The sequence below is a fragment of the Hyla sarda genome, chromosome 9 (genome assembly GCF_029499605.1).
Source record: "Hyla sarda isolate aHylSar1 chromosome 9, aHylSar1.hap1, whole genome shotgun sequence".
Lineage (NCBI taxonomy): Eukaryota > Metazoa > Chordata > Amphibia > Anura > Hylidae > Hyla > Hyla sarda.
The window spans coordinates 25895501-25919077 of NC_079197.1; the positions used below are offsets into that span (position 1 = coordinate 25895501).

At 44.6% G+C, this 23577-nt stretch overlaps 1 protein-coding gene and 1 long non-coding RNA gene across 6 annotated transcripts in view; one reads left to right on the forward strand and one right to left on the reverse strand.

The window, feature by feature from the left end:
• Positions 1-8065, forward strand: part of LOC130291208 (uncharacterized) — an 88008-nt gene extending 79943 nt beyond the window's left edge. The window contains exon 3 of the long non-coding RNA XR_008847821.1: positions 7862-8065. This is a non-coding gene — a long non-coding RNA (uncharacterized LOC130291208). The remainder of the gene's footprint in view (positions 1-7861) is intronic.
• ATP2B3 (ATPase plasma membrane Ca2+ transporting 3) overlaps positions 1-23577 on the reverse strand; it is a 235159-nt gene that overhangs the window by 176824 nt on the left and 34758 nt on the right. The gene's annotated exons all lie outside the window — the stretch shown is intronic.

Genomic DNA, 23577 nt, shown 5'->3' on the forward strand with positions numbered 1-23577 from the left:
CCCTCGTCTTCAGCTGCGCTCGCTCCCATCCATTAGCACCCCATTACCTCGCTCCGACGACCCCCGTTTGCAGCTGTGCTGGCGGCCGGCCCAGGTCCAATGAGGGACGTCTTGCATGTGACGTCCCTCTGCAGACCCGCGCAGGAGGAAGTCAGTGACGTCACTCGTAAGGCCGCTGCCGGAGGGAAGAAAGCTGCCAGGTAAGTGTGTCTATGTGTGTCTGTCTATGTGTGTGTGCGTGTGTCTGTCTATGTGTGTGTGTGTCTATATGTGTGTGTCTGTCTATGTGTGTGTCTGTCTGTGTCTGTCTATGTGTGTGCTTGTCGGACGGTCGTCACGCCCCCTCCCATAGACATGAATGGAGGGGGCGTAGCGTGACGTCACGTCCCCAGTCCCAGAAACTCGGAGGTTTACGAAACTGGTGATTCAGCACTGGCATTCTCGCGGGGGCCTATCCTTTGGATAGGGGATAAAATGTTTTTACCCGGAATACCCCTTTAAGATTTCAGCAATGAGTCGGGATAGGTGGCAGGAGCTACTGTTTCCTTGTCAGAGATTTCCATATGAAGGGAGACTGTCCTTTCAAAGATCATCCTTCTTTTCTAGGACTGACAGCCCAGGAGAGAATATTGGATTTCCTTCACCATCGGCCACAGCGTGCATGTTTATTGCTCATTTCATGGGACATAAACCATTGAGACATGGGACCACATAAGCCCAAAGGGATGTAAGAGCTCTCTCCTTGGCATGTCCAATATTTCCCCTTATCAGAATTTTTTATTTTTTGAGATGTGACCTCCAGCCATGACTCCCTCCAGCCATCTTTGACAGACATTCTCCTCCTGATCGGGACTGATAAGTGAAATGTCCTGTCACACTGCGCTCATCTCTAGATGGCCAATAAATGATTTATTTTTAACTTGGAAAAGCATCAGCAGAAATCATTGTTCCAAAAGAACACTTATGAGAATGCAGCGGGAGATAAGAGAGGAGCATCGGCCGCTCATTGGATGACTGAAGCATTAAGAATAAATCTATAATTAAATAAGCACGGAATCATTTTTTGGTCAGTGGCCAAGGCTACAATTTGTAATTCCCTTCACGGTTTTGTCGATGGAAATAGGATATCCTTGGCCTTCGACTGATGACATATCCTAGCACTCTCTTAAAGAGCAGTTAGGTATTTATACAGGGCTCAAGTCCTGCAGGAACGCGAGGGAACTGAGTTCCTGCACTTTTTCCAGAGCAGGAACACCATTCCTATTAGCAGGAGTTCAGCAGGGCCAGCCCATGGGTGGAAATCTTGGGTGAGTTCCTGCACTTTTTTGGCCCAAGGACTTGACCCCTGTATTTATACCCAGGTGCCGTCAGCAGCAACGGGAGAATTTCGGTGACCTCAAACATTTTGTTAATGGAGAATATATCCTACCGTGGGTAATGTGTGCTTTCCCTTCACCTCTGTGTTATGGTACACCCTCCTACTTAGGTGTTACCATCATTATGGGGTTCAGATTGTGTTTAATGTAGCCACCAGGGCTTATTGTTAAAGGGGTACTCCGGCCCTGAGACATCTTATCCCCTATCCAAAGGATAGGGGATAAGATGTCTGAGCATGGGGGTCCCGCCACTGGAGACACCCGCAATCTTGTATTCGCCGCGGCGCCAGCTCACAAACAACCGGGTGGTAACCACGGGGCCGGAGTATCGTGACGTCATGACTCTGCCCCTGTGTGACGTCACCCCCCGCCCCCGCTATGCAAGTCTATGGGAGGGGGCGTGACGGTAGTCACGCCCCCTCCTATAGACTTGCATAGCGTGGGGTGACACCCGGCTGTTTGTGAGCTGGCACTGCGGCGTGCAGCTCAAACAGGTGGGTGGCGAATACAAGATTGCGGGGTTCCCCAGTGGCGGGACCCCCGCAGTGAGACATCTTATCCCCTATCCTTTGGATAGGGGATAAGATGTCTTAGGGCCGGAGTACCCCTTTAAACTCACATTTTTGGAAACTTACAATTCAGTTGTCAGTGAAGTATATGCTTGTTTTTTAGATATACATATAGTTATGGTGGACAATAATGGGGAAAATGGACAAGTAGGTTAACTGCCTAGAGAAATGTTCCCCAACATGTAGCTCCAGTTTTCCAACAATTGGGATGCCACAGGTTTGAGAGTCTGGCTGTGGCTTACCCCTCCTGTCTCCAATTAGAACATATGAACCCTCTGCCAAGTCAAACGTTCATGTGTATGGAGGCATTGGGTGAGGTAGCTGTTTGACAGCTATTCCATATGTATGGGTATCTTTACACCTATAGCCAAGAAAGGTTTGAGTGTTGGAGCAGAGAAAAATGTTTACTCAAATTTCTAATTGAGAAGAAGATTGAGTAGTATGGCAGACTTCTCTTCCCTTGTAGGGAAGTGTGAATGGAAGTGTGGAATCCCATAGAAGTCTATTGGCTTTAATTTGAGATGGAATTCCGTAAGCGGAAATTCCGTCATGTGAAAAGACCCTAAGAGTCCAGTTTTCCTGCAGCACCTCCGCAGGATAGATTAAGAATTACAGAACTCTTAATGAAATCAATGCATTGATGCGCTAGGTCCTCCAGAGGAAAACATTATTTTTGTAGCTAATCTCTGTTCTACCTGAAAGACGACCGCCCTCTATTTACCTTATTTCCTATCAGGGTATTTGGTGTTATGTTTTCTACACGGGTACTAGTTATTCAATTTTTTTATGTAAATCTTTTTTTCTGGTTAAATTGACCACTAGCTGCAATCTCCTCCGAGCCCTGGAGATGTCTCCGAGGATAAAACACGCGGTATGAACTTCTGTTTAAGATATTAACGTAAAATAATTCACTGCATTCAGTAAAGTGACTACTTCAGTCCATAAACAGTTGGTCACCATAAGAGGTGATAATATTCCTAGACATGTGGCGTATCATACATTAATAGTGAGATATTGCTAACTAGAAACACATATAAATTGCAGATTTTCTCATTTTTTTTAATGCAAACATCACGTCTGGTGCTCATGATGTGTGGTAGAGGGGTGTGATGAGGGCAGATGTTGTTACCCTAGGGGCAGATGGCATTAAACCCTTGTATTCGTGATGCCAGGGCGTGGTTTAGCCTAAAACCACCCGAAGATATATCGCTGGATCCTGGGCTAGGCACGGGGGCAATAAAGACTATGTCGCCAAGTTATGGATAACGGTAGCTTTACTGAGGATAGACAGATGGTAAAGTCTATACAGTTCAGCCAGGGCCCAAGGAGGTGACCAGTGACGCAGAGACCTTAAGGACTTGCTGGGACTTGTAGCAGAACTGGACTTTATCTTACTTGACTTGATGGTGGCTGCAGGACTGGACTTTGAGGTCTCTAACACTCTGGACACGCACACTAGACAAGACTGCACTGGACCTCAGCAGAAGAGAGAGAGAAGCTCCACCCAGGGATTATATGGGGAGACTAGCAGGGAGCCCATAGGTCACTCTTGGGATCACCTGGTCACTGGTACCTCCTGGGTAACAATCACATGACATAACTCTTAAAGATACAACACATTTTATAATACAATACACTGCAGAACATATGTACAGGGGGGAAACAGGTGCAAGGGGCCCTGGGGACACTGAAGGAGGCTGCCTGACAGGACAGCAAGGGTACGGGGTAACATCTCCTGTACTGGGCCACCACAGATGGGTAAAGATGTAGCGTCTGGGGATTCATGATGGAGGAGTTACTTCCAACAGTCACCGGCAGACAAGATAATTATCTTATGTACATTTTATGTAACGGAATAATAGACCCTCGCATAAGGCTTCAAACCTAATCATAGAAAGGCCGTGCTGGTTCCTCCTTACATTATGAAGACCAGAATACTCCTTAAATAAGGTTAAAGCCTATGAAAGAATCCAGAGTCCCTACTGGAATATCCAGACTTAGGCATGTCTGCTACATGTCCACTGGTGCCCTCCCCCACATTTTGGACAGTGGACCCAATGTATTTAATTTCCACAGAGAAAAAGGAGCCTGGTGACCACATTTGTTACTGTCCTGTAGACAAACTAAGTTACTGTGGGCATCCAGGCCCATTTTTCTTTCATTAAATCAGGTCCATTGACTGATACAGATAAGACTGACAACATCTTGGAGCAGATACATTTTCTCGCCTAGCCCTGACCTTCATTCTATGGACTATTTCCATATAAAACATAAGATTTCACATGCCTTTTCCCACAGGACGTAAATCCTGCCCTGCACAGATGAGCGCACGTTCTGGGTTTTTAAAAAGGAGGAAATGTTTTATTCAAGGTCAGAAGGATTTCTTCGTGAGATCTGATCCCAAGCTGGCAGTATTTCTGTCATTGTTATATGACCAATCAATACTGATCAATACATTCAGCTACTCCTCCTCCTCAGTATTAGTCTAGATGATGAAGGTCTAAGTGTACATTACATTGAATATAAATCAATAGAAGTTAACTGCTAGAGGGCTTTCATTTATTGTACCGTAGGAAAAGCAGTGACTTGGTCACCAGACACTTTACGCTCTTGGGCCCCAATGTATATCCGGACCAAAACCCCTTAACCAGCATATGCTACTTATAGTACTGTGATCTGTAGGATATTGGGCCCCTGGCATCTCTTGTTCCTCCTATAGTTATGTCCCTTCTGCTTAGATATGATAAAATCACCACCAGGGTTTGCCCACAACTCTCATTCTAACTTTTAACTAAGGCGTGTTGACATACGGGGGTTTCTGGAACTTTTTTTTAATTTATGGCCTATCCTCAGGATACAGAGAGGAGAGGTTGAAAAACTATCCCCACTAGGCGCTATCTCCAGAGGAGAAAATAAAAGTGAGGAGAATCCTCTTAATCCAATAAAAACTTGTTTATTAAATAAACAAAAATAAAATAACAGACTACATCAAAGCAAGACGCGTTTCGGGTGTTGTATCACCCTTCCTCAGTTACACACTTCCTCAGTTGCAGATTCGGAGCAGGCAGCGTGGCATGTAGCTCTCCGAGGTGGGTGCTGAATGCAAGATAGCGGGGGTCCCCAGCAGCGGGACCCCCGTGGTCAGACATCTTATCCATTATCCTTTGGATAGAGGATAAGATGTCTTTAGGCCGGAGTACCCCTTTTAAAAAATGTTTACTTTCTATTAAGAACTCTTCAGCCTTGAACCCCACATATATAAGAAGCAGCTAATGCTGCCATGTATGAAAAAAAAGCTACTATATAAGCAAACAAACCTAAAATAAGAAAAAGAACCAACAAAATGACATGTGGTCAAATGAAGTCAATGCCAGCTATAAATTCATTTAATGTGACATTGTGTAACCAATGGCCTACAACCTCAAACTCATTCTCTGCATTAGTGGTGGGCACAGATGAGAGGGAGCCCTATGGCAATATTAAACAAGCTATCCCATAGCTATCCCATTACAGTGTCAGGTTGTGCTACCCAGGACAGAATCTCTTGTACTTGTTTCCCCTTCCATGCTCGTTCTGTGACCCTTAAGTCAATTCCCCATACCAATTGAAAGAAATGCAATTCATCTGGTGGGGGAAGTCTTGTATGAAATACCACCCAAAGGTGGCCAAAAAGGACTTGTCCCTCTATCTCTAAGGCCCATATACAGCTGCTGGCATTTACACCCTTGCCCAATATGCTTTGATGAACTCAAGATATACAATACATTCAGCCCATCAGCATAAATAGGCGACAAAGACATCTGCAGGGACCTTGCTGGTCTGTCTCTTATTGGCCGACCCCTCATCATGATAGAAGTATATTTGGGGACTGCTGTTTCTGCAGTTTACACTTTAGAAAGACTAGATGAGTAGCTTATTTGCCCGGTCTTCCTAACTAAACCTTATGGGAGAGGAAAGGAAACAATGGAGCTTTTATCCTCATATTCCGTCCTCATATCATGTCCTAATATTCTTCCCTCATATCCCATCCTCATATCCCCCTTATATCCTGTCCTGATATCCCTTCCTCCTATCATATGCTTATATTCCCTCCTCATATCATGTCCTCATATCCAATCCTCATATCATGTCCTCATATCCCATCCTCATATCATGTCCTCCTATCCCCTCCTCATATCATGTCCTCATATCCCCTCCTCATATCATGTCCTCATATCCCCCCTTATATCCTATACTGATATCCCTTCCTCCTATCATATGCTTATATTCCCTCCTCATATCATGTCCTCATATCCAATCCTCATATCATGTCCTCATATCATGTCCTCATATCCCATCCTCATATCATGTCCTCCTATCCCCTCCTCATATCATGTCCTCATATCCCATCCTCATATCATGTCCTCCTATCCCCTCCTCATATCATGTCCTCATATCCCCTCCTCATATCATGTCCTCATATCCCATCCTCATATCATGTCCTCCTATCCCCTCCTCATATCATGTCCTCCTATCCCCTCCTCATATCATGTCCTCCTATCCCCTCCTCATATCATGTCCTCCTATCCCCTCCTCATATCATGTCCTCATATCCAATCCTCATATCATGTCCTCATATCCCATCCTCATATCATGTCCTCCTATCCCCTCCTCATATCATGTCCTCATATCCCCTCCTCATATCATGTCCTCCTATCCCCTCCTCATATCATGTCCTCATATCCAATCCTCATATCATGTCCTCATATCCTGTCCTGATATCCCCTCCTCATATCATGTGCTCATATCCCCTCCTCATATCATGTCCTCACATCCAATCTTCATTATCCTGTCTTCATATCATGTCCTCATATCCAGGGGTCAAGTCCTGGAAAAAAAAAAGTGTGGGAACTCTTCCACATAATGGCTGGTCCTGTAGGACTCTTGCTAAGAGGAACGATGTTCCTCCTGTGGAAAAAGTGCAGGAACTCAGTTTCCATGCGTTCCTGCAGGACTTGAGCCCTGCTCATATCCAATCCTCATATCATGTCCTCATATCCCGACCTCATATCTCAAACTCATATCTCATCCTCTTATCCTGTCCTAATATCGCAACTAGTGTTTAGCGGCATAGGCCATATTCGAATTTGCGTTATTTCGTGAATATATGGACGAATATTCGTCATATATTCGCAAAATTCGCATATTTGCAATATTCACGACCTTTTTTTACTATGCGCCATAAAATTCGCATCTGCCTGCGCAATATCGTGTGATAAAAGAGCTAAAAGAAGGGAGGGATCAATTTGTGCGAATATTCGCTTATGCGAATTTTCGGTCGCGCCCGGTAGTCTGACACAGTAACTAGTATTGGAGCCTTGTTTACACCATAAGCTGGAAGCAGAGAGGGGTGATCACTGTGATGTGTACTGTGAAAAAAAAATGTGAATATTCGTAATTGTGAATATTTAGCGCTATATTCGCGAATATGCGATATTTGCAATAAATATTCGCATTGCGAATATTCGCGCCCAACACTGATCACAACTTTATGTCCTCATATTTTGTCCTCACACCCTGCACTTACTATTCTCTGCACCTGCCAGGCAGTCAGACAGAAGTCCCGGGCAATCTCTGCAGCCTGAGAGTAACATGATAGATTGTCCCCTAGACAAAAAAAAACACCTTCCCATAAGGGGGTAGGTTATGGTTGATTTAACTATCCTATATTTTTAGTTAGCATACAAGTAACATGTGTACCTTGTTTTATCATAATATCTTCAGCTCAGCTATATGAAAGTTATTTGGAACACATATATATATATATATATATATATATATATATACATTGAGAATGCTGATATGTGGATTGTTCCTCCTGAAATATCAAGATATTCATTTTATAAATCCATTATCCTCACTGCCTCATCCTTGAAGACGAAAAAGAATGGCGATGAGAAAGGAGATGAGAAAAAAGAAGGCAAACAGAGTATAGCGGCACATTGCCAATGACTTTCCCATGGAGAAAATTCCACTGGCCAGAAAGTGACTGGAATCTGGATTGAAGACGACTCTCTCTGCTTGACCTTATGGCTCATCAAATCAAACAGAACCCGAGGGAGACGCCTGTAACAAGGCCTTCAGCTACAGGCACCAAGATCATTTGTCACTCCTGTGTAAAGACCACGAGGCCATCGCCAGTTTATGAACTTATGTCTGCTCCATTTGTCTCTACATAGATATTGACTTTATATCAAATATACTCGAAATATATATATATATATATATATATATATACTGTATACAGTGATCCCTCAACTTACAATGGCCTCAACATACAATAGTTTCAATGTTCTTTTCTGGACCATCCTAAGTTGAAACCAGACTCAACATGCAATGTTACAGAGAGTCCAGATCTGTGATACCTGCCAATGGCTGGAAGAACCGACCAATCAAAATGGGCATTCGCTGGTAAAAACCCCCTGTATTACTGAAGCGTATGCACTGACTGGTGTCTGGTAGCACCCCCTACAGTACAGGGAGGTATTACATGTTCTGTACCAGGGTTAGCTGCTCCTTTGGACACCAGGTGAGGGCGATTCCATTACATTTTTAGGACACTGTGTGTACTGTACAGGACCCTGAAGAAGCTCCTGTCCTCTACATAGACCAGTGTTTCCCAGGCAGGGTGGCCCCAGCTGTTGCAAAACTACAACTCCCAGCATGCCCGGACAGCCTTTGGCTGTCCGGGCATGCTGGGAGTTGTAGTTTTGCAACAGCTGGAGGCTTGGGAGTTGTAGTTTTGCAACAGCTGGAGGCTCCCTGCTTGGGAAACACTGACATAGACAGCGATTTACAGCTCCCAGCAGGTCTTTCTTACTTTTATATGGAAGGATTTGCTTTATCTATATTAGTTATCTACTTATTTTTCTCACTTTTTTCTATTTTTGGATGACATTTTGGTGCCTTTAGAACCAATTACCAGGTTTCCATAGAGTTATGGTCTCAACATACAATGGTTTCAACATACAATGGTCGTCCTGGAACCGATTAATATTGTAACTTGAGGGACCACTGTATATATATATATACACACACACACATATATATTTCCTGTAATGTGTCATCAGTGTGAACTGACGGTCATTATCAGACGATCTTGGATAAGTATGTAAAATGCATTGAATAGTCTCTTATGTTTAAAATAAGTGCAGGAGTATTCGATTTTCTGTAATGTCAATTGCCAAATTAAAGGAATCCTATAACTACGCAGGATTACGTTATTTAAATGCATTATATATAACACAGTAAATCCACCTGCCTAATATTGTAGGGCCCCCCATCGTGCTGCCCCTGACCCACCAAGGCCTGGACTCTAGCATCTAGTACCTAGACTTTATCAGCAGATCCCTTAAAGGGAACCTGTCCCCAGTTTCATGCTGCCAAAACCTGGGGGCAGCATTAAACTGATGCAGGCGACATGATGCCATGACACTTGTTTAAATATTAAGTCTGAAGGGCGGTTCCAGTGGCTGGTCTTTCTCCATCTCTCTTGCAGACCGGGACCGTCCCCAATGACTACTTATTTGGGTCCTAGCAACGTTTTTAAACTATGATTTTTCAGAGTAAATGATAGTGTGCCAGTATCACGCTGCCTGGACCAGTTTTATACTGCCTGGGGTTTTGGGAGCGTTAAACTGTTGGCAGATTTCATCAGGTTTCCTTCAAAGTGGTACTCCGCCCCTAGATGTCTTCGTGATAGCCTGGGGGGGTGTATGGTATGGGGAGTGTAGCTGTGCAGTAATTAAAGGGTGCTTGTTAACCTTTGCTATTCGTGACGCCAGGGTGAGGGCTCCTCAATAATGCTTTTCCTACCGCCACCCTTCCCAAAAGCGATAGGGAGGTAGATGAGAAGAATAGATTGTCCACAACCGGAGAGTTTCTGAAACAGTATTAACTTTTATTGAAGGTTTTCTGCAAGCTTCAATAATACAACAGTCTCTGAGCATAACAAGAGCTTTCTTTGGAGATTGACAAAGGTTGGGACTTTAGCATTTAGAGTCTTTTAGTACTATGCGTTGTTCCACTGGATTTAGGGGTTTACTTGTGGTCCAGTAGTCACGCTAGCATTAGCAGGAATTTAGATTTGAACTCACAGTTTTGGTTCCACTGAGGCCGGAGGTTTTGAGGCCTAGCGTGTCTTTGAAAGTTGCGTAGCACCGTCCTGTTAGTCCAGCATCTACGAGAGCAGCAACCCAAGAGAGTGATAATTGGACGCAGCTCCCTTATATGGGCAGGGGCTGGACTAATGCTAATTGGTCCATACTGATGTCAATCACCATTACAGAGATTTGTGGGTAACACGTGACCCAAGGACCTCCAAAGGTCCTACAACATACCATAGAGGTTACTAGCATGGTCACATTACTGAAGGTCCTGTGACGCTGAACAAGATAAGTACTATACATTACTATAGCATATAGATAATTATTAAATATATACATTTATATTAACATTAGAGATAGACTTTAGGAGAGGTGACTAGGGGCTGTCCCACCTGAGGAACCCTACCTGAAAGTAGTTACTCTGACTTTGGGGACCTCTACACTAGGTACGGTATGCAATACTGTACCGGGATACCACACCTTATCCAAATATCCCTTATCCATATACAGACAATACATATACACGTACAGCATATACCAGAGCAATCAGAATGTATAATCTGTCATTCTTATCTGGACTCAGGGTAAATATATTGAGGATAAAGAAAAATGCTTTGGAGAAAATAAGAGAAGCTATTTGTATGAAGGTCCTTTACAAAGGGTCATAAATGTATCCATCAAAGGGACCATAAGGGTCTATTCACACGGCAGATTTCCGCACATTCGCACCAATTCCACTTCCGTATTCATTTGGGGAGTTTCTGGATTTTGTGCAGAATTGGTGCGGAATCCGCATGCGGAAATTCAGAAGTTTGAATGGGAGTGTGGAATCCCATAGAAGTCTATTGGGCTTTAATTGAGTTGGAATCTGCATGCGGAATCTGCAGAATCTGTGCAGAATTCCGCATGCAGAAATTCAGCCTTGTGAATAGACCCTAAGTAATCATGATTGATCATAAAGGAGAATGAAGAACAGATTCCAATAGGAGTAACCAACATGTCCATGCATTAGATGCACTATAAACTGGGTAATGTCTTATATTTCCAATGGTTGGGTTTTCATTAGATATTGCTTAAAGGGGTATTCCAGGGAACTAAACATTTCGGACCCTTATCCCCTATTCACAGGATAGGGGATAAGTGTCTGATCAGAGGGAGTCTGACTGCTTGGACCCCCCGCAATCTCCTGTACGTGACCTGGCCACCTACATGTCCTCGGCATCCTCAGTAAGTGACATCCTGCTTAGCCAATCACTGGCTGAAGAGGGACATCACTGTGGCCAATGATTGGCTGAGCAGGTTGTCACTTCCATCCAGGAAGGTGTGTGCTGAGGATGCTAAGTAGCCGGGGGGCCCCGTACAGCACATCGCGGGGGTCCCAGTGGGCGGACCCTCCACAATGGGACACTTAAAGGGGGAGATTTTTCAAAATCTGTCCACAGGAAAAGTTGCTGAGTTGCCCATAGCAACCAATCAGATCGCTTCTTTGATTTTTGAAAAGGCCTCTGAAAAATGAAAGCAGTAATCTGATTGGTTGCTATGGGCAACTCAACAACTTTTCCTCTGGACAGGTTTTGATAAATCTTCCCCCATATCCCCTATCCTGTGGATATGGGATAAGTGTGTGAAAAGTTCAGTTCCCTGGAGTACCCCTTTAATCACTGGAGATCCTAGCAGCAGGACAACTTGTGGTCATCTTATTGTTGTTAGAACCTTGTAACAAAAAAGGACTGTATAAAGAGGACCAGCATCTGGAGTGTCTGAAGGAACAAGCATGTCCATGTGTTATATAGGCCGCTCATACATTTCAATCAGAACTATGTAATACCTAATTTGCCCTGTGGAGGTGCTGTAGAGAAACTGAACACTTCCTCTCAAGCTCCTCCACAGATTACAGCTGGGATCTCACTATTGGGACATATTTGTAACCAGTTCATCATCATGCTGACTAAAAAAGATACCAAAGCACAGGGCCCCTTTAATACTTTTTTTTTTTTTTTTTTTTTTTTTAAATGGAGTTCTCCTTTATATTCCTCACCAAATCCCTAGTTTTTATGCTCCCTATGCAGGAATTTCCAGTTAAGGACCTATGAAGTATGTTCTACTTTTTAACGCACCTTAACATCTCCTAATCCGAGTAAAATATTTTCCGCTCCTATAAATAAAGGTAGAGAGGAGTGACATTTAAAACTGCATAAAATTCACCCACTTATGGCCATTTACATACAGATAAGAATCTGCTGATACAGAATTTACTAGTACAAATGACAAGAATAATTTATCAAATTGCATCCGGCAAACCTCAGCAACATTTTCTACAGGTTTTCTACAGTATTCGCAAGTGCATTCATGTGTGGTGGCCCAGTACAGGAGTTGTGACCCCGTACCCTTGCTGTCCTGTCAGGCAGCCTCCCTGCAGTGTCCTCTGTGCCCCCCCCCCCCCCTGCATCTATTCTACTGTAATTGTATATTATCCCCTATGTTATGTATATAAGAATGTTGTATCTTTAAGAAAGGTTAACATGTGATCACCAGTTGTCATGTGATTGTTACCCAGGAGGTATCAGTGACCAGATGACTTAAGGGTGACCAATGGGACCCCACCAGAGTCTCCCCCATAAAAGCCCTGGGAGGAGTCTCTTCTCTCTCTTAGTTCCTGAGTCTTTGCTGAGGTGCAGTCGAGCCTAAGAGTCTGGAGTCATAGGAGCCTCAAGTCAAGTCTGCAGCCACAAGATACAAGTCTACAAGTAACTACAGTCACAGCTTAGTCTGTCTCCAGTCAAGTCAGTCACTGTCATCTATTGTCAAGTCATTGTGGCCTGCACTAAATTGTCCAAAACCACTGCAAGTCCCAGCAAGCCCAAAGGTCTCTGAAGTCACTGGTCACCTCCGTGGGCCTGGCTACACTGTATAGATGTGGTATCCCGGTACAGGACCTGGTTCTGTCCATTTCTAGGGTCCCCTCAGCTAGAGTCCCTCCATTCCATGGGGCTCTCCTGCAGGGCTTGCCCCTTGGTCACCTCATATAAATATATTTTTGTATAGTATATAAATGTATAGGACCTACCCTGGTCACGTGGTATATGATAACGGTTGTATAGATGTTTAGGACCTTCCAGGGTCATGTGGTAATGTCATGTGATGTACCCAGAGTTCTCTGGGTTCAGGACTTACAGGCTTTGTAACCAATGGAATTAGTCCAGCCCACCTGGTAAGGGGCTGTAGCCACTAAATTCGCTCTCTTCCTGCTGGACTATCAAGCAAGCACAACCAGCAAATCTTCATTCATCTCAACTAGGCCAAAGCCTAAAGAACCAGCAATCACTAAAACCGTGAGTTATAAAGCTCAACCTACAAATCCTGTGTGACTACTATTCCACTCAAATCTTATAATTAGTAGCACAGTGGCCTGCTTAAAGCTAAAAGCTACAAATCCCAGCAAAGCCTGTGAGGAACCTGCATCCCGGTTACCTCAAGAGAAACTGTACAATTGTAAAGACTGTTGCATGAAAGTTCAAGGGACCTCTAATACTAAGCAAACCACACCCTGGTGTCACGACAAGTTAGGGTTAATACCACCAGACCCTGTAATATCGTTGTAACATCCCAGACACAACATAGACTTTGCCATCTGTCACTCAGTAAAGCTACAGTTATCCGTAACTTGGCATCAGAGTCATTATTGCCCTTGTGCCTAGCCCAGGATCCAGCGGTATACCTTCGGGTGGTATTAAGGATAAACCACGCCAGGGGCATGGCCTGGATGTTGGCGTGGGCGGACACGTGTGGTGAGAGCTCCCGCTGACCCCGCTATTTCACCCTGATTTTACCTAGCCTGATCAGCCGGTCTTCTCCCTGCTGGTCCCACCTGTGCTGCGGATCCTCCAGTGCTGTCCTTGGTCCGATCCCGGCGGCAGTCAGTGGTCCGGGTGGCTTCCTTCCCCTGCGGCCTGTGGCTCCGGTTGGCTTGGTGCTGTGGAGCTCCAGTGAAGAGGCTGCTCAGGTGATACGGCTCCCCCCTGGTCCTGGACGGTCTGAGTGTGTGGACTGTGCAGTTTCCACTGGCTCTCCCAGAATCCAGTTTCTTTGGCCCTTCCGGGGGCTGGGCGCCATTTTCAGCCTTCGTGGGCGGGGCCAGTGCTACCAGTCCTGGTTGATGTGGATACTCCCACCGTGGAGTCCGGCCTCTGCTGTGATCCCTGGTTGTGGTGCGGTCCTAGTGCAGAGGGACCTGTGTGGCTGCTGATTTCTCCACTGCTCTTCCCTGGGTTGCTACCAATTGCTGCCTTGTGACACCCTGTGGTGCCCTGTTGAAGTCCTGGCCTCATCCTTCCAGGACTTTTGCTGGACTCTGGACTGCCTGCTGAGTCTCCCTCCCTGCCTGTGAGTACCCTGGTGGGAAACATTGGTGCTTGCTGGGACTTGTGGTGCATTGCCAGTTTATCAGGCCTATCTGCTCTGCTGTGGTGCCCTGCGCTTACTAGACTGTGTGGCTAGTGACTTTCTACCTGCTCTCCGTGTGGCCCTATCAGCCACGTTCCTGTGGCCCTTCCCAACAGGACCCTGGTGCTCAGACCCCGGCCCGCTTGCTACTAGAAGCAATTATTTTCTTTTTGGAACACAGAGCTCTCTGCTGACATCATGAGCACAGTGCTCTCTGCTGACACCTCTGTCCGTTTTAGGAACTGTCCAGTGCAGCATATGTTTGTATATAACAAGAACTGGAAGGATTAATATTTTTTAATAGAAGTAATTTACAAATCTGCTTAACTTTCTGGCACCAGTTGATAAAAAAAATTAAATAATAAGTTTTCCACTAGAGTACCCCTTTAAATGCAACAGATGTAGCAGCTGACCGAGCATGCTGGGAGTTGTAGTTCCTCAACAGCTTGAGAGTCCCGGTTGGAGAACACTGCTCTATGATATGAATAGACACAGTGGAAACTATTTAATAAATTGCGTGCTCCCCTCCCCCCCGGTATCCGCAGACACTATAGACAGAGTTGTACGTCTATATCTGTATTGCGACACCTTCTATTAGGCTCTAAAAATATTTCCCCGTCTCTTGGTAAGACAATGAAGAGCGCGGATTAGTCTTCGCTGACTCCGCAGATCCTCCTCCCATTCTCTTTCAGACTCATCTGGGGACGTTTTCGGTAGTAATGGTAACACGGGAAGCAGCATGACGAGAAGATCTTGTTCCCTGCGCTGCCGCTGAACAGTAGTGGGCGAAAAAAATAAAAAATAACAAGAGGTTTTTGCTGAGTTTATTCAAACTTTATTGCTAGATCCAAGATTGCCGGCATGAGGTCTCCCACCCACCAAATTGATTTTTTTGTACTTTCCTCTTACAGGTACATTAACAGAAAAAGATTTATTTTTTTTACCCAAGCTTAAGTGACTGGATTAAAATCGTACGATTAACCCCTTATAGACATGAAGAAGGTTTTGCCGGTATTTACTTCACAAGCTTTCTTGCTCTTGCTTTTTTCCCATATATTTTTTATTCTTAAAGGGGTACTCTGGTGGAAAACTTTTTTTTATTTTTTAAATCAACTGGTGCCAGAAAGTTAAACAGATATGTTAATTACTTCTATTAAAAAAAAAATAATCTTAATCCTTCCAGTACTTATTAGCTGCTGAATACTACAGAGGAAATTTTTTTCTTTTTAGAACACAGTGCTCTCTGCTGACATCATGACCACAGTGCTCTCTGCTGACATCTCTGTCCATTTTAGGAACTGTCCAGAGTAGCATATGTTTGCTATGGGGATTTTCTCCTATTCTTGACAGTTCTAAAAAAGGACAGAGATGTCAGCAGAGAGCACTGTGCCCGTGATGTCAGCAGAGAGCTCTGTGTTCCAAAAATAAAAGAATTTCCTCTGTAGTATTCTGAAGCTAATAAATACTGGAAGGATTAATATTTTTTTAATAGAAATAATTTACAAATCTGTTTAACTTGCTGGCACCAGTTGATTTAAAAAAAAAAAACCCGGGGTCGGGGGGAGAGTAGCACTGCTGCGGTAACAAAGTTATTGTTTTCACTACGGGGTGCCTCCAGCTGTTTCACCACTACAACTCCCAGAATGCCCTGACAGCCAGTAGATGTCAGGGCAAGCTTGGAGTTGTAGTGGTGAAACAGCTGGAGGCACTCTGTATAGTGAACTGAGGGCGGAAGTGTCAGCCCCAGCAGGCATCAGTGACGTCGCGCCTGCTGGGGAAGTCTGCCTAGTAGTGAGCAGACTGCCAGGCAGACAAAAAGGCATTTTAATATAGTAAAAAAAAAAAATGTAAAGGCAGGGAGGGGGTTAGGGATAGATGGGCAACAGGCAGGGACAGAAAGAAAAAAAATGGATGGTGGGAGCTACTCTTTAACATTGCTACTGTTTGCTCATAAACACTGCTAGTATACCAGACATTGCTACATTGTTACCATGCAATAATTGTTACACTGTTGCCAACGGATACCACTCATTCTACAAACAGCGCATTGAACAGTACAATTCCGCACTTTACATATTCGTTTCTATTCAAAAGACACAAGCGCCACTATTTTATTCTTACAGGCTGGAATATCCACAGACGTGTGGCTTTTATATTGATTGTATTTTATGATATATTTTTATATTATGATGTATTCTATGCTATCTACGTAATTTTATAATTTATTAAATTGTATTTTGTGTCCCCGCTGACCCACAAGGGCCCTGTGCGTCACTAAGCACATTACATATTTTAAACAATTAATTAATAAAGGTCTATCCAGTATTTAATGATAATGCAATTTTTGTTTTTATTTGGGGAGTGGGGGGGTTGGTCACAGGTCCTCATTAAGCTGCTCAATTCGTGCTTCCTGTTGTGAGTCGGGGGGGAGGGCATAAAACAAGTCTGTGTAACAGGGAGAGGCAGTCTGTTGTACAGTAGATATAAAATTTTAAAATGTGCAAAACGGGCCTTGCATGAAAATGTTTAACTTTTTTTTCTTAAAGGGGTACTCCACTGCCCCAGCGTCCGGTATGTTTAGTTCAGAACGCTGGGTGCAGGGGTCGTGATGTCATGGCCACACCCCTTGTGGTGTCACACCACGCCCCCTCAATGCAAGTCTATGGGAGGGGGCGTGACGTCCGTCACGCCCCCTCCCATAGACTTGCATTGAGGGGGCGTGGTGTGACGTCACGACCCCCGCAGCCTGTACCCAGCACTGGGGCAGTGGAGTACCCCTTTAAACCTAAACCTCACATACTTTGTTGATAAATTCCCCCTCAAGTGTAAACATACCCTGAGGGCCACATGACATTACACTAAGGCACCCAAACACATGGGATAGCATTCATATTTTTGGCTATTGCCAGTTCCCTTGATCTCTTGATACATATGGATGTTCAGTGTTTAGCGCTCGGGTGTATTTAGCAGGTTAAGGAAATATAAAAAAAAACAACACAGTTTCCATGGAAACATGATGGAGTGTTTAGTAAATGCAGTTTTACCTGCTTGAACAAATGCCCTTACACCAGTGTTTCCCAACTAGTGTGCCAGGGGGCATGTCTGAGGCAAGCACTGAGCCCACCCTCACTCACCATGCATTCACTTCCTCCCTGAGTCTGCTGTGCTGTGCTGTGTCTCTTCATCCAATCAATGCAGGCTGCTCTATAACCTGCTCCTCTCTGTTTTTAGACAAAAGTCTGATTGAGAGGACAGGAATGAGCACAGAGGAGTCCTAGTCCCGCCCTCTCTTCCTGGACTTTGTCCCAGCCTGTGCTTCAGCTGGAACAAACATGCTACGGCAGCCAGACAGGACCATGTTCTGGATGGTATGGGGACCCCTAGTGGTCTTTTTTTTATATGCCACAATTTCTATTAAAAGAAGATAAAAAATTCTTATAAAGTACATTACAAAGGATGTACAACATACAAAAAGTTTTGATTCTGACGGTGCCCATTAAAAAAGACCAAATCATTGATTGACCTCTCAGGACCTCAGCAGGACTCGTCCATAAAATCCCCTTTTTTTTGCCATTGCCAGGGCTTTTTCCTGGCAAGAGATTTAACTCTTTGTTATTCTGTCGTTGAATTTGATACAACAGCCTAAGACATGACGGTAAAACAATTAAGATACGTGGGAGGAAAAAAAAAGTGGGTACATCATGTATGCAATTATGTATAAACTAATCATAGCACAATAAGTAATCATTAGTCCCTAATTATCAAGTAACAGATTATAGATGTCTGCCAGGGGAGCTGGATAAACAGGGCTGTGAGACGTTCCAAACGTGCTCCTGTTGTCACATACTACACTGCTTATTTTCTCATTATTGCTACCCTTGTTTTGCTTGCGCCCATGCTAGAATTAATTCCAGAGGTTCCGATGCTGCAACAGCAACGTGTCTCCAAACCTTATCATTTACAGGTTCCTATTCCTTATTACAAGCCCCATTCACACACAGATATACAGAGGTGATAGAGGTGGGATAGGCTGGACGCCCTAGGTGACCACTGACCACCCAACTAATATTGATGACAGGTAGTTACTGTGGTGTCCCGGTACCGTACGTTGTACCGTACCTTGTGTGTTAAGTCCCCAAAGTCAGAGTTCCTGCGTACCGGTAGGATCCTCCTAGTGGGGTAACGCCTTGTCACCTCTTCCTTCTTTAATTTTATGTGTTTGAAGTATATCATTGTATATAATCTATATATGTATAGTACTTCCAGGACCTTAGCTCACATGTCTACTAAGCCCCCCTGTTAGGTTAAGCTTAAGGACCTTCCAGGTCACATGAGTGGGTCACATGATGTACCACAATGCTTTGTGAAAGGACTGACAGTTGGTGGGAATAAGCTGTGAGCCTGCCCACTTGCCATATAAGGGCGCTGTATCCAATGATCGCTCTCTTCGCTCCATGCGCTCTTGGGTTCCGGACTAGCAGAGAGAGAGAAGCTCCATGTATATCTTCAAGACAAATCTAGGCCTGAAGCCTGCTAACTTCAGCCGAATACCAAACCGTGAGTTCAACTAAACTCAATCCTAAATCTACGTGACTACTGAACCTAAAACCAAACCCTAAATTCAGTGGAACAGCGTAAAGCAAGCCTCAGAGCTTATTCCCTACAAGGTCCCAACCAACTGTGAGGAACCTAAAGTCCAGTCCTCTGTAAAGACTGTTACTACTGTTAACCTGCATAAACGTTGCAGTAAAATTATTTCCAGTTTACCAAACCTCCGGTTGTGGACAATCCTTTATTCCTCCCTATCATTCCTGGGATGGGTGGCGGTAGGATATATATATATATATATATATATATGCAGATAAAGTAAGGCTGCTCACCACTCTCGCGTTTGCTGCACTGTCTCGTGCTACGGCTTAGTAGAAGTCACTCAAGAAAAACGTCCGGCACTCGGGAAGATGCAGGTAAAACTTGTTAATGGCTTTATTCCTGCCTTAAGCGTGTGAATAAAGCCATTAACAAGTTTTACCTGCATCTTCCTGAGTGCCGGACGTTTTTCTTGAGTGATATATATATATATATATATATATATATATATATATATATATACAGAGGAAGAACCCGCACCCTGGCGTCACGACAGTTAAAGGTAATCTGTCATCAGAATCACCCGCACTAAACCTGTTACTCAGGCTTGTAGTGCGGGTGATCCTGATTAAAACGCTTCTTACCTGGTTAAAAACGGTTCAGAGGTTCTTCAGATATCTATATTTTTAGTTTTCTGTTATTCCCTGGCTTGGGACTCAGTGGGAGGAGTTATCATCTGGGACTCGGCCACACGTCATTCTAGCTGGGCGGAGCTGCCGCCCGGCTCATGAATATTCATGAACTTAGACCGAGAAAGAAGAATTAGACCAGGAGGATAAGTTCATGAATATTCATGAGCAGGGCGGCAGCTCCGCCCAGCTATAATGACGTGTGGCCGAGTCCCAGATGATAACTCCTCCCACTGAGTCCCAAGCCAGGGAATAACAGAAAACTAAAAATATAGATATCTTAAGAACCGCTGAACCATTTTTAACCAGGTAAGGAGCGTTTTAATCAGGATCACCCGCACTACAAGCCTGTGTAACAGGTTTAGTGTGGTTGATTCTGATGACAGATTTCCTTTAAGGGTTAATCCAACACCCTTTCATCACTGCACAGCTACACCCTTCCTACCCTACATCCCCACAAGCTCACCACATTACTATAAGGACCCATGTACACTATGGAGTTTGCGCCCATTGGCCCTCATTTACTAAGACCGGAGAGTTTTTTTTGGAGTGTTTTTGCTTTTCCTCCATATATTTTCTGTCACACGGAATATTGTTTGGTCGCACAAACTAGGTGGGTAAAACCCGGGTTAAAATTATTAATTTTTTTAATGCAGACTTGGAGACCCTATTGAGCAGAGAGAACGTTTGTAGAAAATGACTATGTTCAAAGCAATAACAATCAAAATATCCATCACTTGTCAAAATTGATGTTAAAGTTCACCAAAATAGTCCATGTAAAGAAAGGCTGCCTAAAGGGCACAAAATCAACCACCAGCTTGTTTATCTTGCCTGAGAGATGCAAATAACATCTCTAATGGCTATTGTTGTGAACATCATTAAAAACCCTCCGTTTTTATGAATTTTACGACTGCTGCCGGCAGTCGGATTTTCATTTTCACAATCTCACACTTTTTCAGTGTGTTTCACATTAGGGATCGACCGATTATCGGTATGGCCGATATTATCGGCCGATAATCACGATTTTGGGCATTATCGGTATCGGCAATTACCTTGCCGATAAGCCGATAATGCCCCGCCCCCCCGCACCGCCCCCACCGCACCGCGACCGCCCCCGACCCGCCGCACCGCGACCGCCCCCCAACTCACCGCACCGCGTCGCACCCCCCACCGTAGTGCTGGGCGGTATACCGGTATGAACCGGATACCGTTTTTTTCCCTCCCACAGTATGGATTTTTGCCCATACCGCTATAACGGTCGGGCCCCTACCCCACCCTCCGAGTCAAGAAAAAAAATTAAACTTACCCGTAATGAGGGTGGTCCGGGCCATCCATCCTTCCTGTAGTGTCCGGCGGCATTCCGGGTGGAGGGTGAACCGGTCCGGGCTGTCCTTCTTCTCCGGGGGTCCTCTTCTTCACTCTGGGCAGGCTCCGGCCTAGTACGCTGCATAGACGCCGCTACGCCGTGACGTCAGGTGCGTCGCTGCGCAGCGGCGTCTATGCAGCGTTACTAGGCCGGAGCCTGCCCGGAGTGGAGAAGAGGACCCCCGGAGAAGGACAGCCCGGACCGGTTCACCCTCCACCTGGAATGCCGCCGGACACTACAGGAAGGATGGATGGCCCGGACCACCCTCCCCGGACGGTCCCTGCAGCAACTGGGAAGGTGAGTCAGGGTTCTGGGATGGACAGGGGTCTGTATAATATACTATACCTACAGTAGGCCCTCCAGCTGTTGCAAAACTACAACTCCCAGCATGCCCGGACAGCCAACGGCTGTCCGGGCATGCTGGGAGTAGTAGTTTTGCAACAGCTGGAGGCACCCCTAGGCGCAGTGCAGCGCGGAGGGGGGAGCGGTGGCGGTGATAGGTCTCAGGACCCCCGGACAGGTAGGGGGAGAGAAGTGGGTGGTGGCGGCGGCGGCCTATGGCACCGCAAAAGCCACTGCAGTGCATTGATTTAAAGCGGACGCTTTAAATCAATGATCTGCAGCGGTGTTGCGTGGGAATAAATAGCCGATAACTTATACCGGAATATCGGTATAAGTTATCGGCTATCGTCCCTAACCTCCACCGATATCGGTCGATCCCTATTTCACATTATACTCTGAGAGTTTTTTTCTAATTTACTCAGGAACACGCCCGATTTCGTTGAAAACACGCCCATTTGTTGTGTTTTACTAAACACTCGGAGAGTTTTCAAAAAGACGGGTTTTTTTGGTTGCAAACACTGTTGCATACATCGTGCGGGTTCACGTTAGTAAATCAGGGCCATTGTTTTGGATTATTTGGGGAGATTCTGCTGCTCTGTTCACACTTTGGGGAGATTTATCAAAACATGTCCAGAGGAAAAGATGCTGAGTTGCCCATAGCAACCAATCAGATCACTGCTTTCATTTTTGAAAAGGTCTCTGAAAAATGAAAGAAGCGATCTGATTGGTTGCTATGGGCAACTCAGCAACTTTTCCTCTGGACAGGTTTTGATAAATCTCTCCCTTTAGGTTTTCCGCCAGATTCTGTTGAAAGAATGAACACGTTCATTCTTTCAGCAGGATTTCCATTACATTGCCATCATTGGAAGCAGCACTTAAAGGGGTACTCCGGTGGAAAAAAAAATTTTTTTTAATCAACTGGTGCCAGAAAGTTAAACAGATTTTGTAAATTACTTCTATTGAAAAAAAATCTTAATCCTTCCAGTACTTATCAGCTGCTGTATGCTCCACAGGAGGTTCTTTTCTTTTGAATTTCTTTTCTGTCTGACCACAGTGCTCTCTGCTGACACCTCTGCCCACATCAGGAACTGTCCGGAGCAGGATAGGTTTGCTATGGGGATTTGTTTGTACTCTGGACAGTTCCTGACATGGACAGAGGTGTCAGCAGAGAGCACTGTGGTCAGACTGAAAAGAATTCCAGAAAGAAATACAACTTCCTCCTTTTTTCATGTTCGTCCATATCCCTAAAAAAGTAAACGTTCAGAAACTGACTGATCGAGTTGTAGCTAGAGATGAGCGAACTTACAGTAAATTCGATTCGTCACAAACTTCTCGGCTCGGCAGTTGATGACTTTTCCTGCATAAATTAGTTCAGCTTTCAGGTGCTCCCGTGGGCTGGAAAAGGTGGATACAGTCCTAGGAGACTCTTTCCTAGGACTGTATCCACCTTTTCCAGCCCACCAGAGCACCTGAAGGCTGAACTAATTTACGCAGGAAAAGTCATCAACTGCCGAGCCGAGAAGTTCGTGACGAATCAAATTTACTGTAAGTTCGCTCATCTCTAGTTGTAGCTCTAGAAGGCCCCGCTAAGTCCATTGAAGTGAAGGGGCCCATCATGGGTACACGGCTGTGTATGTTGCCATACCCCTTTTTGCCAAACCATTTGGATTTCCCTAAAACATATAATAAATGAGGGATAAGTTATGTAAGCCATGTATGTTTTTTGGTTAAAATTGCACCAGAAGGCTAGGTTTCCATATTTTTTTTTCTCACATTTTTTTTGACCTGAACTAAACACCACAAAAAAAAAACGTCATGACATGGGATGCAGTTTTTTTCTTTGGCGTTTTTCCCCCCTGGCTTTTTTTTTAATCATGACGAGTCATGTGATTCTTTCATCATGTGACTGAAAGACTTCTATTAAAGAAATAGGGGGTAAAAAAATGTCAGGAAATCTCTAATGCTAAAGACGCATGCCATTTTTATGGTGTTTCTTTGCTCCCATAGACTTCTATGGGAGAGAATGGCCAGGGTGTTATCAAAAAATGGCAGTTTCAACAT